The sequence below is a fragment of the Sminthopsis crassicaudata genome, chromosome 5 (genome assembly GCF_048593235.1).
Source record: "Sminthopsis crassicaudata isolate SCR6 chromosome 5, ASM4859323v1, whole genome shotgun sequence".
Lineage (NCBI taxonomy): Eukaryota > Metazoa > Chordata > Mammalia > Dasyuromorphia > Dasyuridae > Sminthopsis > Sminthopsis crassicaudata.
Window position 1 is genome coordinate 168,828,274 of NC_133621.1, and position 17,167 is coordinate 168,845,440.

At 34.3% G+C, this 17,167-nt stretch overlaps 1 long non-coding RNA gene across 1 annotated transcript in view; it reads right to left on the reverse strand.

Annotated features, from left to right (window-relative positions):
• The window catches only part of LOC141542537 (uncharacterized), a 220,607-nt gene that overhangs the window by 74,580 nt on the left and 128,860 nt on the right, over positions 1 to 17,167 (reverse strand). Inside the window, exons 5-6 of the long non-coding RNA XR_012482191.1 lie at positions 9,141 to 9,210; positions 8,081 to 8,128 (exon numbers count right to left, since the gene is read on the reverse strand). This is a non-coding gene — a long non-coding RNA (uncharacterized LOC141542537). The remainder of the gene's footprint in view (positions 1 to 8,080; positions 8,129 to 9,140; positions 9,211 to 17,167) is intronic.

The following is a 17,167-nucleotide window of genomic DNA, read 5'->3' on the forward strand; positions in this document are numbered from 1 at the left end:
TTATATCCCCAAGAATTAACAGACTTGGACTTTTTCCTGATTATTGTCAAGAATACCATCAATGTTGTCTTCTTTTAGTTTCCTTTAGTATCCCCCCAAGTCTCCTTTAAAATTCTATCCTCTGGAAGAAGCCTTTCCCAACCCCCCTTAATAGCAGTGCTTTCCCTCTGTGATAATCTCATTTTTGCTGTATATATTTTGTTTGTATATAGAAAGAAATAGAGAGAGAAAGAAAAAAAAAAAAAGGCAGGCAAGCAGGCAGGCAGGAAGGGAGGAAGGATGAAGGGAGAGAAAGGGAGGGAAGGAGGGAGGAAGAAAAAAGGAAAACTTAAGAAAGCAACATTAGGGATTTTCAATTTGATAAAGTACCCTATAGAACAGAGATCTCAAACTCACAGTCCAAGAGCTGCTTGCAATCCCCCACTCACAGAGCTCTTTGTCCTTTAATTCAGAAAAATATGTAAGGGGATTAACAAATCTTTATAAAGGGAATAAAGATTTAGATAGGAGAGAAAATAGATTAGTAACATAAACTTAAAACTTAAAACAAACATGTTTTCAACTCACATATAGGACCTTAACAAACGTTCTTTTATAAGAGTGGATGTATCAGAGAACAGAGGCAGGAAACAACTAACAAAAGTCCATAACATAATTCAACAATACCCTTAGAGCTCTGCTCTCTGTGGGAGGATGCAGTAAACTGACAACAAAATGAGTAGGTTCTTAACACGATAGTCCTGCTATTGCTACAGTAAGGAGTCTAGGGAAAACCTCACACTAAAAACCACTGCAGCACTTACAGGAACTCAAAAGAATTAAAAAAATAATAATAATATTGCACCACACTGTTCCTAGGCAAATTTAATATGGTTCCTATAAATTCAATCCCTGACCACACTCCTTTTTGCTCAGATCAACAGTTCTTACACTAATGTCTATAATGGCAAGGAACAAATAGAAGCTGTTAATAAAATTATAATTCTTGGTTTTATTACCCAACAAACCTGTTCAAACCAGCATGAATCTAAAAAAATCTATTTGGATTTGTTTAGTTATTTGGGGGGAGACAGGGCTTTATTTTTGCTTTTTGATGTTAATACATCAAAGAGTTTGTTTAAAAATAATCATTAATTAGAATTTTAAAATAAAAATTTTAGTCGTTTGGGTCTTTTACATCAACAAAAATTTCCTTCAGTATCTCTTCCTGTCTCCCCCTCCAAAATAACATCCCAAATAACAAATATTTTTAAGCATAAGAGAGAGAGAGAGAGAGAGAGAGAGAGAGAGAGAGAGAGAGACAGAGAGAGAGAGACAGAGAGAGAGAGACAGAGAGAGAGAGACAGAGAGAGAGAGAGAGAGAGAGAGAGAGAGAGAGAGAGAGAGAGAGAGAGAGAGAGACAGAGACAGAGACAGAGAGACAGAGAGAGAGAGACAGAGAGAGAGAGCTGCAAAACCAATCAATAAACTGGAAAAAGTTTGAAAACATGAGCTCCTTATGGACAGGACCTGTTTCATTTTTGTCTTTGTATCCCAATGGACTATCACAAGACCTACCACATAATAGGTACTTAATTAATGCCTATAGAATTGTATTGAAACTTCAGACTCTAAATGAACATGGATACATGGGCCAGTTATTATAAACATGTCTGCTTTGAAAAGAACAGCAATCCTATTGTATAGCATATTTGCCCCAGTTTTAATAGATAGATGAATAAAATAAACCTGAATATGCTTTCCTACCTTTAACCACAATGGGCTGACCTGAGATAATGTATTAAGCAGATTATTTGGCATTTAAGAAAATATTGGGTTTTTCAAATGGCTCATAAGTAGTTTTTTTTTTGTTTTGTTTTGTTTTTTACAGCTGGAACATGAGTACATCTTGTCAAGAATTGGAGTAAACCTAAGACCCTAAAAAGAAGTGATTTACCTCAGACTTCTCAATAAATTATCAATATCCTTAAAGAATGGATATCATAGGCCCCTACATTTCTAATTTGTTACTCACTTCTTTAGCTTAATGAACAGCATCTCCACTTTAAATGATTGTGTTTAAATATCTATCAGGCAAAGCAGAATGTGTGTAGTTTGAAAGGGTGTCAGTCAATGGGACCTAAAAAATGGAATCTTTTTTCTAAAACCTGTTGGTTAAGATTTCGTATGCATTTAGCTCTGTGGAGGAATGCTTTGTTTGCTGCAGGTTGATACCTCTTCTCTTAGTTTGATGATATCAGGTCTGGGAGGATATGGATTCTTAGGAGAAGAAATAGGAAAACTGACACTGATGCACAACTGGTGAAATGGTAGGAAAACTGACACTGATGCACAACTGGTGAAATGGTATACTGATTCATCAGTCTGTAGAATAATTTGGAACTAAACCCAAAGGGTTATAAAACTATATATATATACCCTTTGACCAAGCAATACTAATACTAGATCTGTATGCCAAAAAGATAAAAAACAAAAAGGACCTATATGTACAAAAATATTTATAGTTGCTCTTTTGGTGGTGGCAAAGAATTGGAAATTGAGGGAAGACTCATCAATAGAGAATGACTGAACAAGCTGATACATGTGATTATAATAGAAAACTATTTTGCTATAAGAAATGATAAGCAATACATTTTTGTTTTCCTCCTCAGGTTTTTTTTTTCTTTCTAGATCAGATTTTTCTTGGGCAGCAAGATAACTATATAAATATGTATGCATATTTAATATATATTAGACTACCTGCCATCTAGGGGAGAGGAGGGGAGAAGGAGGGGGAAATTTGGAACAGAAGGTTCAAGGGTCAATGCTGAAAAAATTACTCATGCATATGTTTTGTAAGTAGAAAGATATAATAATAAAAAATTTTAAAGAATATAAAAAATAGAAATGATAAGCAGGATGCCCTCATAAAAACCTGAAAAGATTTACATGAATTGATGCAAAGTAGAATGAGCAAACCAAGGATGATGTTCAACTGAGAATGAAATAGTATTCTCAACAATAAAAGTACCCAAGAAAATTCTGATGGACTTATGATGAAAAATGATATCTATTTTCATAGAAAAAACTGATGGAGTATGAATGCAGACTGAAGCATACTTTTTCTTTATATTTGTCGGGGGTTCTTTTGTCTGTTTTTTTCTTTTACAATATGACTAACACGGAAATATATTTTGCATGGATACATAAGTATAACACTATCATATTGCCTGCCTTTCAAATGAGGAGGGGAAGTGAAGAAGGGAAAGAGAGATTTGGAGCTCAATTTAAAAAAAAAAAAGAATGTTAAAAATTGTTTTTATATGTAATTGAGGGGAAAATAAATATTAAGTTTAAAAGAGAAACTTACATCCAAAGGATATATAATTTAAAGTACACATTATTCTTATGGCTCTTTGAAGAGATCATATTGCATAATTTGAAATGTTCAATCCTAAACAAACATTACAAACATTTCTCTAGTAACTGTAAATAAATAGAAAAGCCAAGCAAATAGCCTATTTCATTGCTGTGCCTCAGAAAGAAAACTCCTTTTTTTCCCTTCAGCTATTGAATTCAGCATTCCTAATGGCTCTTTTGATTTATAATAATTCTGGATGTATTAAATATGTGAAAAGAAATTTCTTAAGATTATATAGGACTACAATCTATACAGCCCAAATTGAAAAGACTCAATAATTACTCAGTGAATTCCATAAATGTAGATAGCCAAAAAATTCACTATGGATCTTGAATGATTTATTTGATTCTCATGTTTTTTTTTTATTTTTTGCTGATGAGTAGGGGGTTTGGAACTACTATTTTAATCAGTACAGGGAACTCTTTGTATGGAAGATTCTTCCAAATTTAGACACCAATTCCTCTATAACCTAGACCTCTATGGTCATGACAGGGGGACCACTTAATGGTCTGTGACCTTCCTCTCCTCCTGACATTATGAGAGGACCAATGAAGGCTGCCCACTTGTCATCAATGTTTCTGTCCACATGATCAGCTCATCCTCTCTTCCTATCCTAGGATTTCTTGATGACATCATTTATGCTTGTTCTTTGGAATTCATTGGTTAATTGTTACATCCCATCATTCATATGCCTCTGAACTGCACCTGTGTGATAATCATTTTTAATTCTTCCAATGAAGGTATATAATGTCTTGTTACCATATAGTAACATCAGTGGAATACTAGTACTAAAAAATGAGGCCTTTGATATCATAGGAAGCTTGGGGATTAAATTTTGCAATCCATTTTCTAAAAGCAATCTAGACCTTTCTCTCCTTCCTATTTAACGCTGACCCAAGTTATTGTTTATCTGTATATATAATCTATCCCATATACATATATATGTGGACAAACTCTATAGGGTGTTCTTCTAAATGCATGTTCAAATCTAGATAAAATAGACATTTTTCATTCCTCTCTCACACACCTTTTGTTTGTGCTAGTGGGAGGCTAGTATTTTGGGCCTTTGATTTGATCAGAATAGGGAAATCCTGGCATGGAGATAAAAATGATAGGGATAGAGATATAATCTTTACATACTGACAATGGACTCCAATCATATGAAAACATAACTATTATTTTTTTCTGTGGCCCCAGGGAAATTACTATGAGATTATCCATTAAAGGTAACTATTGCCATCCCTTTATAATCCCTACATGACAAATAAAATAATAATAAATTTTTTATCATTAAAGGGTTGATTATTCAGTCTGTGAAACTTTGACCCTCCACATACTCCTTTTTTTTAGTTACCTTTTTTGGTCACTTCATGATCCATAAGGACAGGGGAAAAAAATTCAAACCAGACAATTTTATTAGTCCTTGTCAAAAGCTGCCATACAAACAAAAGTAGCCAGTGTTTTATTCTGTGACCTTCTCAAAAGTTTCTGGCTGCTTGTAAAATAGGGGAAAGTTCATTCAAGCAGGGGTCCTAGTTTTCCTACTAATCAAATATGAATTTATCATCCTTTCCCTACCCCACATGTAGCTATACATATAAGCATGCATATACACACATATATTATCTATGCATATATCTTTACGAGCTTCAACTGGACTCCAAACATATTAAAACATACCCACCACTATATTCTATGGCCCTAGAGAAATTAAAATGTTGATATTATTAATGGTAACTCCTGAACATCCCTTTACAAGGCCTCACTTGGAATATCTCATTTCTACACAGGGGGCCTATTATGAGGAACCTTCTTAGAAAATAGAATATATGATTCAGTTCTTGTTATGCTTCTCATTAATAATGAACCTACTTAGTATAAGGATGATGTTCTACATAGAGTACTTCTGTCACATGACATTTAATACCTAAGTTGTCCCTGCTTGTGGTGTTTAAAAATCTCTCAACACTCATCTTTAAAAGAAGAATATTATTTATTTAAATTTTTTAAAAAATTAATTTAGTGAAATATTCAAGTGCCAAGATATACATGTTCTGTTTTTTTCAAGTCAGAAGTCAAAAGGAGTTTCACATCAAGTTGAAGATGATTATTCTACAAATATACCTGATACATAGTTGATGAATAGCTGTAGTCTGGCTATCTTGTCTGAATTTCATTCCAGAATCTGTGGGCTTATCAGTCCTCCCAAAAAGAAAGGAATTACTGTATAAACTCAGAAAGTCATTGGAAGTCAAAGTTTGAAGGGACACTCAATCTAGTTGAATCCATACTTCCGAAGGGATCCCCTTGGCAAAGTCCCAAAGTCATTCCGCTCACTTGATGATTCCAGTGAAGAGGGACTGACTACTCCCTAACATAGCCAATCACCCTTTTAGATGACTCTAATTACTAGGAGGTCTTTCCTTAGAGGAAGCCTAAATCTACTTCTCTACAACTTCTACCAAATGATCTTTGTTCTGCCTTTCCAGGACAAGCCATGGCACGCAATTGATTATTTCATCAGGGGAATATTAGTATTAAAAAGGCCTTTGATTTCATAGGAAGCTTGGAGATTAAATTTTGCAATTAAATTTCTAAAAGCAATATAGACCTTTCTCTTCTTCCTATTTAATCCTGACCCAAGTCATTGCTTATCTGCATATATATAGTGTTACGGTGTTATGTTTGGGTCATGGATAAGATGGTTCTGACACTGATAAGCACATGGTGTGTAGGTGTATGCAGGGGACCCCTAAAGCATGGAGATCTATCTCGATGGAGAAAGGCATGTAATTGGAATGAATAACATCATCACACAATCAACCTGTTTTCTTCCATGACAATATGCCTTCAAACATAAACTCTCCCGTTTCCAGTTGTACCTAATGGCTCAGTCTGCTTCTCACTAGAGTAACAACTAATGATGATTTTATATTCTTTAAAAAACAAATTATAGTAAAAGCCTATAACTCCCAACATCAGGGTCCAGTGCTTCTCTGACACTTAACTGGGATTGGCTCCACAGCAAAATACAAGCCATCTAAGCCAGTTAAGTGGCTTGCCGTTGCTACTTTGCCCTAGATGACATCACTATTTGGCTTTCCAAATGTACCTCTTTGGCTCTAGCTCTTTTGGCTTATTTCCATGTAAACAGGGTCTGATTAATGTTGCAGAAGAAGAACTATGAATCACGTATTCCATTCTCTTATGGGAAGTCAAAATCTCAATTTTTCCTAGTTTCTACTGCAGAGAATTGGGATATTTAATGCAGAATCCCTAGCAACGACATAGAAACTGCTGCTCCAATGCCCAGCTGCAAGCTTCACAACATGCTTTATGTAACTGCAGCTGACAAATCAGCCACTGGAAGACATGCACTTAAAAATGAAACTGCATTCACAGGTCCTGACCATTATTGCTTGATCACAAGCCCATTACAAGGATGCTCTTTGATGAAGGGAACAAAGGAGTAAAGGAAAAACCCTTGCCATGCTTCTGAAGAGGATAAATGGGAGTGCTCCCGTGTTGCCATAGATGCTTGGTCTCATAGCCTGGCTAAGGGCATTGTGCACCCTTTCACAACTACTCTTTCCAGCTGGTAACCCAGCCAAATGTGTCTGACCATTAAGTCTTGTAAACTAAGCAAGGCTGAGAACAAAGCCTCAACTAGAAAGGCACAGTCTTACCAATCTTTGAGGTCCTTGAACAAAAGTAGCTTAACTGTTCTAAGTAATCCTCTGATGATTTGTAAGAATCACCATAGATGGCTAATGAGAATACTGTATTGGAGAGCACTCTGACGAATAAAAATTCAGGTGAAACAGGTGGAAGACCAGGTTTTAAAAGGTTTTACTGAAGGACACAAGTCAGGTGCTAAGGAAGTTTTGTAATCCACACTCCATAGAGGTATCAAGCTGGTAGTATGACTAACAATGCCGTCCCTGAATACAAAACATGACAAGTATTAAAATGAAATACTGTGGCAACCAATTCTCAGAAAACTTGTATGTCTGCTTTTCTGCTTTGAAAAATAAGGAAGCTGAAATACAGAGGAAAAGAAAGTCTTCTTTCTTCATTGTTCCTGCAGAATCACCAATATGCTTTATATGAATACTCCATAAAGCCTCACTCCAATGTCTGTCTCATCAAGGAATGGAAATGACCCCAAATTCTCAGAAGCTATGCCAGCAGAAGAAACAAATTGGAAGCTTCTTTTGTGATGGCAGCTCTCCAAAAATGACCCTGAACAAGAACTATATGAATTTATCTTTCTTTCTCTAAGAACATATCTCTTTGCTCCCTAAGTAATAATGGCAAAAAATAATAATAGTAGTAGTAATATTAATAATGATAAAACAATTAGTATATGCATATAGTATATAGGCACTAGTCTAAGCACTTTACAAATATTATCAACTTTGATCCTTACAACAACACTGGGAGACAGATGCTATTATGATCTCCATTTATAGATGAGGAAACTGGCAAAAACAGAAGAAAGTGATTTATCCAAGATCACAGAGATATTAGGTGTCTCAGACCAAGTCTGGATTCATCTTCTTAAGTCCAATAGGATGATAACAATAACAACTGAGATATCACAGACTAAAGTTAAGAATACTTTACATATATCATTATTTCATTTGATCTCACAACAATCCCATTGTTGAGATTATTTACCTTTTTTTTCATAGATCTGTCAGAGACTCTGATGAAGTCCGTGGACTCCTAGGAATAATGTTTTTAAATGCATAAAATAAAATACATAGGATCACAAAGGAATCAATTATATCAAAAGGTTTAATTTTTCCCATCCAAGTTCATGATTCTCTGAAATCTGTCCCCAGACCCAAAATTAGGAATCTCTGCTGTAAAGCTGTTATCATAGGTATTATTTTCCTCATTTTACAAAAAAAAGAAACTTGAGGTTCAGAAAAGCTAACTAATTTTCCCATGATCACCCAATCAGTCAATATCACAGTCAATATCATAGAATCTGAATCAAGATCTTCCTGACTTCAAGTCTAGAATGTTATCTACTATGTTAAGCAGGAACTGTGTGTAGACCATGCTCTTCTTCCTCCAAAGAACTTTCCTCTATTGGAAAATGACATTTTCTATTTATGTGGTGTGACACCCAACTCTGGAACTTGGGAATCCCCAAACTTTTGGATATCTATAACAAAGTATATCCCAAAGCAAAAAGAACTTCAAATCCTCTCTCATATATATAGGAATTAGAATAGACCATAAATTATGGTTGGGGACTACACATGAGGTCCACCTCTATTCTGTGCTTCTGGTGCAAGTTGCAATTAATTGCCCTTGGCAGGAAGAATAGAGAAGCAATGCTTCCTTCTTTCCCTTCTCCCTTGCTGCCTTCCAAAGAAGAAAAAATAAAGAGAAAATCTTGAGTATTTTTAAATGATTCAATAAAGCAAAATACTGCCTTAAAGAATATCTTTCGGGGCAGCTAGATGGTGCAGTGGATAGAGCACCAGCCTTGAATTCAGGAGGACCCCAGTTCAAATCTGGTCTCAGACACTTAACACTTTCTAGCTGTGTGACCCTGGGCAAGTCACTTAACCCCACCATCAAAAAAAAAAAAGAATATCTTTCAACAGGAAAATATCAAAAATCATACAAAATTCCCTGAAAGATGTGACAGTGATAACTTTGTTCAATAATCTTCTAATTGTTCATATCAAATGAGCCATAATTTATAAAGATGTCCACTCACCAAAAGTATTTGCCAGTGTCATGGATGATATCCAGTATAGATAGAGTCTTAACACTCAAAAGAGTATAACCTATCAAAAAAGAAAAGACAACTGGATATATAATGCATATTCAGACCATGATAGCTAATTAGATAAATGACCAATAAAGCTAGTTTGTAAATATTAGAACTGCTGCTGTAGCAGGTGCCAGATCAGTAACATCCATAGAAATTGCATAAAAAGAATAGCACAATAAATAATTATCTTTTAAAATCATGAGTACTTTTTAAAACATCAAGCTTCTGTCTAAAACATAAGTTGTCCTTTATAACATAAATATTCTTTTTATGAAAATTTTTTCACATTTTTCTTACTTTCCAATGATATTCATTTCCTTTCATCCAATCTACCCCAAAACAAAGTGCAATTAAGTAAAATAAAACCATCTAATGGCCATGTTTGACAAGGTATTCTTTATTTTGTGCCTAGTTTGTTTTACTGTAAAGTCCTATGAAGTCATAATTGTTAACTGCTTTATTTAGAGTTCTGAAGCCATTTGATGTTTACAGTATTATGGTTGGAGTACAAAATTTTCTCCTGATAATGTTTTTTTCCACTCTGTTTCAGTTCAAATAAGTTTTCCCAGGTTTTTCTTGATTCCTTATATATTTATATTTATGTGAACTAATGATTCTATTACATTGATATAATACAGTCTGTTTAGACATTTCCCTATAAATGAGCAACCATTAATTACTACTCTCTTCCAGTTTTTGTTATACCAAATAGCATTACCATAATTATTTTTTTGTCTATGGAATTTTTACCTCTGTCTTTCAAGTATATGCCTAGTAGCAGTATCATTGAGTCAAAGGATATCATTATCAATACTCTTACAGTTATACTATAAGGCTGTGAATCATGAAATTCCAAAGAGTTAAATTGTGAGTCACCCAAAGTACATAGTAGGCATGAGTAGGCTGGAACATGTTGCCAAAGAAAACTTGGATAGAACTAATATAAAAGATGTCATCAGAAATGTACTATTAAAAAAGGTGGACTGGTCATGGTAGCAAAAGTGAAGTATGGATGACTGGCATATGTCACATATGTATACCACTCAACTCCATGTTAAAAGAGGTAAAAGAAAGGCCCATTTGGGTAGTTGGAACTTTTGTGGAAGATTGACAGGAGAACAAAAATAAAGATTTATATTATGAGAAGGCATGAATGGGTTATGACCTTGACCACTGTAAAAAGTAATGACATCAGTGAGATCACAGATCCCTTGAAATACTAATTGGCACTTTAAAGAAACTTATATTGTTTTCCTTTCCAGTGAGCCAGAAAGGGGGAATGGAGTTTTTACTGTACCATTGAGTCAGTTAATCTAAAACTCACTGATTTAAATTCTAAAGGAGAAAGTGAAAATTAAAGTCAATTCATGTACTAATATCTTTCTAAAGAGATCAATGAAAGTCCTCATAATCAAAATGTGTAAGAGGAGGAGCTGACCAACTGATGCAATACACAAAAACACTATCAACTATACAGAATCTGGTAAGTACTTAACAATTTGCTTTAAAGGTTTCATTCAATATCACCTCCCCCTCAACAACTATCTCTCCTTTCCCCCTACAGACAAAATATAATAATTAGTCATTCAGATGAAGTATTTAATTGACCTTGTTAGAACACAGGCTTGTAGTTCACAGGCTCTTAAATAATTCACAGAAGCTATTTGGAAAACTAAGCTGCCAGTCCAGTGTGTTGAAATACAATTTGCATATAAGATTATATATAAAATAGGAGAAGATGAATATAATTACTACCACACCCAAATAGTACGTAAAGACCTTTGAAAAAGTCTAGAAATAATAAATTAGCAGATTCAAGGTCCACCAAGAAATAAGAGCCCACCTATTCTGTATTCATTACAGAATAACCCTGTTTGTTGCTTGAGGCTCTCCCTATAGCAGGTAAATAGAGTGAATGATTCCCAGGTCTTACACAATACCTCAGAAGTAATGACACTTACATTTATGTGAAGTTTACCATCTTACTTTCTTTGTTCTAAAGCAATAAGATTAAAATTATTTCAATGATTCAATTAATCAATCAGCAAAGTAAATGATTTGATAAATCATTCAACAAGTATTTATTAAGTATTGTGTTAATCTTTAAGAATACAAAAATAAAAGTTAAATAATCACTGACCCCAAGGAACTTTTATTCTAGAAGCAGGAGACAACATGCAAAGATATAAATAGAATATATAGGATAGGGACTGGACATGTCATTTGATTGGTTTAAAGAAGTCCTAGATGAGGAAAATCCCTCCACCAACATAGATCAACACCTTCTCTGCCACTTACAGAATGCCTTACAGTTGTCTAGGTTCTAAGGCACTGAAAAGTTAAATGATCTGTCCAGAGTCAACACAGCCAGTACCTAACAAAAATAGGACTAGAACTACTCAGGCCTTCCCAGCTTCAAAGCTCTCTATCCACTATTACAAAATGACTCTAAAGCAAAATTTATAGCAAATGAACACAAAAGAATATAACAGAATCTAGTGAATGAGAACCAGGCTTGATGTAAATCTCACATGAACTTTAGAGCATGTGCATGTATTCTTTGACTATTTTCTGTCTGCTTTATGACAAAGAAAAACCTCTTTGGTTGATGAACTGAAACTGAATGTGCATACAAAAGACTCCTCTGGAAGCAACTCAATCTCTCTTTCTTTGTGGCAATAATTGATATAAATTGATATAAATAATTGATATAAAGTGACAGACCTAGGGAAAGGGGACTCCTAAAGACTACTCTTTTGGCCAGATCTCCATTTTAGTAGTTTGGGGAGACATTCCACTAGTAGCTTCGAAAGACTCAAAAGTTTAGAAAAAGCTTTATTTAGAGGCAGAGTTGAAAAAGAAGTTCTTTTCAATTATAAGCACAAAGCATGGAGTTGGGAGATGGAGCCTTAGGTATAAGGAATAGCAAGTAGGCTATTCTGATCGGACTATGAAAAGTAGGAAGGGGCCAGGTTGTGAAGAGTTTTAAATGCCTAATAATTTTGTTTTCTGTTTTTTTGAGTTGAGTTATTTTAACTAGTTTATTGAGTTAAGAGCTTTAGGAAAATCACTTTGGCCCCTTTGTGAAGAATGAATTGACAGAGAGAGAAACTTGAGACAATCATTTCAATAATACAAGCAAGGAGTGATGAGGTCCTAAACTAGACTAGTGACAATATGAGTAGAGAGAAGGGATAGATTGAGATTTTATGGACAGAGAGAAAGCAAGTTTTGGCAATTGGGTAGATAGATGGTATAAGAGTAAGGAGGCAAGGTTGCAGCCCTGGGTGACTAAAAGAATGATAGAGCCCTCTATGGTAATAAGCAAATTCAGAAGACAAAATAGCCTTGGTGGAAAAGATAATGAGTTCATTTCGGATAACAATTTTAAATGCCTAAGAGCCTTTCAGTTAGAAATGTCTGGACAGATTGTGAGGCAAGGCTACAGTCCAAGAAAAAAACCAGGGCTGGATACTTTGGAGTCTTGAAATCAATTACATAGGGATAATTATTTAATTATTAAAGCTATTGACGGTCCCAATTAAGAGTAGAGAAAGGAAAAAAAGTGTTGGGATAGTCCTAACACATCCCAGTGTTAGAAACAACCACCAAACTGTATAACAGGTTCTTTACTATGCTATAAAAAGGAAGAATTCTTAAGTCTCTGATGACAAATGCCTTTTGAAAAGTTTGTTTTCCAATGACAGTCTAAAGAAACTTTTGAAAAAAGAATTTTTTAACTCTAATAAAATCTAAAGAAACTAGGAGAGTATAAAAAGCTTTGAAACAAGTAATAATTGTAGGCATGGATTAGGTTGGAATTTATAATGCCTGTCACTCAATATTGCTACTATTTAAACATAAAACATTAGTGTGTTGTTATAATAGTACTTATTATATTCCATTGTAAGGAAATGTCTTTATTATATAATAATACTCAGTTTTACTGTCCATATATAGGATAATAGTTTTAACTCACAGCTAAATGGGAAGTATATTTCAAGACCCAAAAAGGAATTTATAAAACATGATTTGATCTTATATATTTTCTCCTGTAGTCTATCTCTTTCTCTCCCCTCCATGCTTTCTCTGTCTGTCTCTCTTTTTCCTTCTCTCTATCTCTGACTGCCTTTGAAAGAAGGCAATACTAAAAGCAAATAGAAAATTTAAAAGAATTTATAACAAGAAAATAGAGCAATCTCTTCATATTTCATCATTAATTAAAATTTCAATATTTTTGGCCTAGTGGGGAGGTTTGCGGGCAAAGGATCCAGATCCAACTTCAGGTTGACTATTTACCTGTGTGACTTTCAGTTTTATAATTTATAAAATGATAGGTATGGACTAGATGACCTCTGCATATCCCCTGTGATCCCATGATCTATATAAAGAAAGTCCAAATGAAGTCTTATTATTCAACACTTCAAGGATCTGCATTTTTATTACATTAGGTACTCGCGTCACTGAGGCAGACCATAACTTCCCTACCATTTCAAAGATCATCTTCAGTAACTGCTGTGACCAAAACATTAATCACCATGTAGAAAAACTAGTGATGGACCTTTCCAGATTTTTGAAACTGGTCACTAGACAGATAAATGGGGCCTGCTGTTTCCAGTCAAAAAGGACCTTTAGGCTTTGACTGAAATCACCTTCATAGGTCAATTCTATGTTTTAATGAAGCATCAAGATGGTACTTTAGTGGAAAAATTATCTTAATACTTTAATACTTTTATAGTCTCATGTACACTCCCTCCATTTATATGATTAAAACCTGCACAGTTCTTGTCATGTCTTCCCATAGGGGTTTTCTTCCACAAGTACCACTGTAGCAGTTTAGTTATCCTTCACTCTCACTATATGACTAGCTCACCTCCTTTGTGTATCCTATTTCCTTGATCTTTTATGCCACATTTTGCATACAAGTAAACTTTGGTAATATATTGCATTCTATTTATATTTAGAATATATCTTGCCCTACTCTCTAGGTCACTTGATTCTTCAAAAATTGTGGTATTCTGAGATTCACAGATCTATGGCATTACTAAAGAATATTGACATTTTTTAAAAATTCAGCTTTTGTGCCAGGGAGCAACTTTGGACCGTTGAGAGTGCTATGCAATTCCAATCTATTCACTTCTGTTTAATAATGGATCTAGGCCACTGTCCATCTGTATTACCTGTCTAAAAAAGAAATAGATAGATAGAGAAGTAAATAGTGAGAGAGAGAAATAGAGGAATTCTAGAGAGATAGAGGTAGAGAGAGAGAGAGAGATAGGTAGACAGAGGTAGATAGATAGATAGATAGATAGATAGATAGATAGATAGATAGATAGATAGATAGATAGATAGATAAGATAGGTAGCTAGATAGATAAAGACAGGTAGATAGATAAAGATAAGTAGATAGAGAGAGTAGATAGGTGGATAGAGATAGATAAGTAGGTGGGTAGATGGTAGAGATAGATAGGTAGATAGAGAGATAGGTAGATAGAGAAAGAAGATAGGTAGATAGATGTATGTATGCACACACACACACACACACACACACACACACACACACACACACACACATATGTATTGGTTGTTATCATCCTTCATTCTCAAAGAGGACCAAAGTGACATCACTATGTTTAAGTCCAGTTAGTGTGTCCAGCTGCGGCCGATCAGACTAATACGAGCTCAGAATGCTCTGCCACAGGTTGGGTACAAAGAATCCCTATGAACATTTGGGATGGCTTCTCTGACTACACATCTCACATTTCTTACATATAAATGCATACATACATAAATACAAACAAATATATATATATATATGTATGTATGTATCAAAAATGTGATGGTGTATATTTGAGGTGTGTATGTGTGTGAGTGTGTGGAGCTAAATATAGATACAAACTTAAGGATTAACTCAAAAGACTGCCCCTTGAACTATGCAAGTGTAATCTGCTAGTTATTTATATTTTTCACCCTCTTCGTTTTCCTGTGTGGACTATCCCAATAACTGTATATCTTTTTGAAGAAACCATGTATTACTCTGGAATTTGACATAGACATCCCCTGTGCCCATTTTCATAGGACCTTCTAAGGAAGGTCAGCAATTCAGTCTTAGAGAGTTTCCTAAAGCAGTGAGAGATTTAACTGACTTTCCCATGTTAAAGAGCCGGCAGGTAACAGAGGCAGGACTTGAATCCAGGTCTTCCTGGCTAACTTTCTATTCACTACACCAAGATACTTCTTTCACACTAAAGACATCAAAAATCAAGGTACATATTGATTTGGTTTGAAGGATTCTGTTCAGTTTTTCACAATTTTTTTTTCTTCACCATTTTTTATAACAGATGTTTCTCCAGTTGCTTTCATCACAGTAATTTTTTCATATGTTTATCACAAAAAGCACAAAATGAAATTATGAAATTATGTTCTTCGATGCTTTGAGGAGCACAAAGAAAATCCCACCAATTCTTATATTTCTCTCTCCAAAGTCACATCTAAGTTAATCCTTTTATTGAGCTACAATTTCTTCATGTCTTCTGAATGCATTAACAAAAGAATGTTAATAATATTTTTCATAATTATCATAATTATCTCCTTCGCTTATTCCATATCATTGCCATTGCAGAAACAGATAAGGACACACAAGCCTTTTCATTGGCTCTCACCAATGTTTAGCACAGAATCTAGCATATAGTAAGAACTTAATAAATCTTTATTAACTGAATGTATTTTTCTTTGTTTCATAGATCACCACGGTCAAAGAAATCATCACTTAATTTCTCTTTACTTTCTACTTACTTGATGGTGATGAGACTTTCAATACTTAAGTATTCTGGTTACTTAGATTGTAGAGACATACTTTAGAAAACATAGAGCTCAAGACTTTCCGAAATTAATAGACCTGAAATCCATTAAACTTTAGTGTTATCTTCATTACATTAACTTAGGAGTTAGGACTTTCACATCTCATTACACAATGTGAAATCCAAGATGATTCTCTGATCTCTTATGGATCTCTAGAATAATTTTTATACAGAAAACACAACCTTCAATCAAAGGCTTTACTTTGGAAAATAAAGAAAAAACATTTTAAAAATCATGTCACTCCACATGGATTACAATATATATCAGTGGAAGAAATGTCCATATGGATGAGATCACAGAATTATTTAATTAGTAGACAAAACAAAAATAGAGTATGTTCAAGCCTAAAACCTTAAGATGCAATTAAGATTATAAATTCACTGAATGTTAGGACTGGCAGGTACTTTAAAAATTTATCTAGCACAACCATCCCCCTTAACAAATGTGCCAGTTGCTCTCATTTGCCACCTTTGGAATGTATGCCACATGATATCAACTCCAGCTTTATAAAGCTACTCTAAGTAAAGTGGAAGAACACCATTCAGGCCCAAAATATACCTATGTCATTAATATAATTCCTGGCAGATAATTAAATTAAAAGTAAGTATTGGGGGCCTGAATTATCCCAATAGATGCTTCAATTTTTTAATTTATACTGTGTAAGGTATATTACAAAGATAGCTTTTGATCTACTTTAATTTAATTTTCCAGTGCCTTTGCTTTAAAACAAACCAAAAAAATTAATCTTAGATTACATGTTATACACAATCATTAAACACCCAAGGCTTTGGCATTCTTCAAATACAATGCACTTAGACATAAAATTAAGAAGCACGGTACAGTTAATATTTATGAACTTTCCAGAGTTAAAGTGGCTGACCAGGCAAAATGAAGTATATTCTGATGGTATTTAACTTTTGTCATATATTTTAGCAAAAGTTTTTGAGATAGTAAAAATAAATCCAATATTTCCTTTCTTTTTGTGTTTCCTCTCTTTCATTTTTGTCACATTTTGTGAAAAATCATTCATACTATATGCTTTGAAGCTAGACCCTAGCTCATAGGATCCTATTATTCTTTGATAAAACTAATAATCCAGTTCATTGTTTC